Source organism: Meleagris gallopavo, chromosome 1, assembly GCF_000146605.3.
Source record: "Meleagris gallopavo isolate NT-WF06-2002-E0010 breed Aviagen turkey brand Nicholas breeding stock chromosome 1, Turkey_5.1, whole genome shotgun sequence".
NCBI lineage: Eukaryota > Metazoa > Chordata > Aves > Galliformes > Phasianidae > Meleagris > Meleagris gallopavo.
The window spans coordinates 34,758,514-34,761,206 of NC_015011.2; positions in this window are offsets into that span (position 1 = coordinate 34,758,514).

Below are 2,693 nucleotides of genomic sequence, written 5' to 3' on the forward strand. Positions count from 1 at the left end.
TGTTTAGTTTTGCTTCAGGCTGACTGAGCTGCAACCAAATGAGACTCAGATTTGGGCAGGCAGCCAGACGCTACGACCGTCTCCCAAAAGCATGAAGGAATGTGTATTTCGAGTAAACAAAACCAAACCTGCTGTCTTCTGATGTGGCCTTGGTTCGGCTCCAGGTGTTTTTGGGGCTGCTTGCTTTTAGTGCTCACAAGAACGGTGGTGCCTGGCTGAAGGGAGTGAGAGCTCCTAACCAGCTGTCAGAAAAACTTTCTGCTTAGCACTGCCTTTGCCAGTCCCTTTGAAGTAAGGCTACGGTTTTCAAAATGTGGAAAGTTGTATCTGGCACAGCTCCTGTTTAACAGCAAAATACAGCATAGCCTTCCCTGCTTAACAGCTGCAAGAGCACTGAATGTGCTATTTGTGTTCTCCCAGCTGCTGAGCCTTCCCCTTGATTTCCACTTTGCATTACTGTGTTCAAAATTACCCCACAGAAGGCTGCATCTCCTTTTCGTTTGCACAAAATTTGGATGTCATTTATAGCATAAAGTTTCTGATGGTACTGACTGACCTCTATACAAATACAGGTCTTGGCTTAGCAAGTTAGGGTGAGTTCTCTAAACCATGTTTCTTATGTGTACTTTTTTCTTACACAAGAGAACAGGAACATCAAGAAAGAAAACAACAGAATTCTTTCTCTGATATTTACACAGCCGTGCACCGACCCACTGAGCAGCACGCAGGGTCGTAGCTGTGGCAGGCAGCCCTGCAGTGAGCCTTGCTGCAGACACCATCTCAGCATCCTTTTTCCTCTGTCCTTTCACCTTGCTGTGCCTGACACTCAGATCACAGCTTTCTGGCACACTAACAGAGCTGCTAAGGCTTAAGAAAGGTTTAGAAAGGATACAGGCTTTATTACTCACCCTTCATAAAACCTTTAGTTATACTTGTCCAGAACTATCAGGTGTAAGAAAATAATTGTGCATGTTGGTGAAACAGCATCTGCTGTATTAGTGACAAATGGGACAAAAGTGGTGCAGCATTACAAGTCAGAAAATATCCCCTATCTCTCTAGCAAAGCATAAACAGCATATTTTACCAACTTAAGCCTCTCCTTCCTTGAGATTAGTCTGTCTGAGAAAAGAGGTATGGTTAACCTTGAAGCCAGATAATAATTCTAGACCGAAACTGCTTTTTCTTTTTTCCCCGTCTTAGCTGTTAATAGAGAGGTAAGAAAAGTGATTCCTTAAAGAATCACAACTTGATCACAAATACACCGGTCATGAGATGATTGTTGGCGGAGAAGTGGAGAAAGAAAATAATAGCCACCAGTTTAATACATCTATATTCATGTAGAAAATGTAATGCTAATAACAAAAAAAGAAAAATCTTTATTACCACATAGCCTGAGCAAAACAATATCATGTTTAAAACATGGTTCAGTAATGCGATACGTCTTCAGGAGCGTGATGTCCCATCCCTGAAGGTGTTTAAGGCCAGGCTAGGTGGGACCTTGGGCAATCTGATCAACTACTTGATCTAGTGCATGGCAACCCTGTCTGCAGCACGGAGGTTGAAACTTTATGATGCTTGAGGCCCCTTCCAACCCAAGCTGTTCTGAAATTCATTTTATGAAGTACTCTTTTTTTCAGTCAGTAAAATGCACTATGTATAGTGATACATTGCTTGTCTGCCACATAAGGACAAGATGGAGCACTCAGCATTAAATCTACTCACTGTAGCCATTCAGTTCTACCACGTTTTTGCATAGAATTCATTTTCTACTGATGACCAGACTAGGAATTCAGTAAGGATCTGAGGAAGTTGTGTGCTGTGTTGAAGCAATCAGATAGCTAACTTTGCTGATGGCAGGACAACACACTTAAAACAAAAAAGTCTGTTTGCCTTAATGCTCCGGTGCTAACAGGGACGATTACATGGAGCAGACCTACTGCAGCTTCTCAGCCATCCCTCACTGGGCCTTGAGCTTTACACTCTACAAGGACAGCAAGCTTGCCCTGAAAATCTCTCATCACACAAACACTTCGATGTAAACCAAGGCTGGAATTTTTCCGAGGTTCTGTTGTTGCTGGAAATCTGTGTTTGGCCAGTGGACAAGTCCAGGCAGTTATCCACTACTTGTTGGAACAAGTCAGTTGTCATGGGAAAGCAATCTCACAGAGCTGCTCTGCTCCTACCCATCTTCACACACCATTTGCAGCATTCTTGTTCTTTAACAAACCTTTTCATTCTTCGGAATTATTTTTGAAGTGTCACTGGGGGCAAATAAACCTGAGAATGAGAAAAGGGAGACAGACCGATAACCAATCAGTCCTGACTGAAGCGTGGCAACTAATGAGCGTCTGCCCCAATAACATGCTCCTGAATAGCCTTATGTTCAAAATTACAGAGTGAGAGGGGGCAGGAACGTAGCTCACACTGCTCATTTCTCTAGGGAAGTAATATTTCCTTCTAGTTTGCCAAATATCAGCAAAAAAAGATGGCCAAAATGAGCACCGCTAATCAAATCATCACCCAAAGGTACAGTTGCGTTTTAGCCAGGCACGACACTATTGTCTCCCTGAATGCACTAGGGCTGTTAGCAGGACCCTCGGCCTTTATTAAGATGGAAAAGGCGGCAGAGCGAAGCCTTCCACAGCAGCCCTTCCCTCAGCGCTGCTCCTGCCGCCCCGTGCCCCCGGCACCCC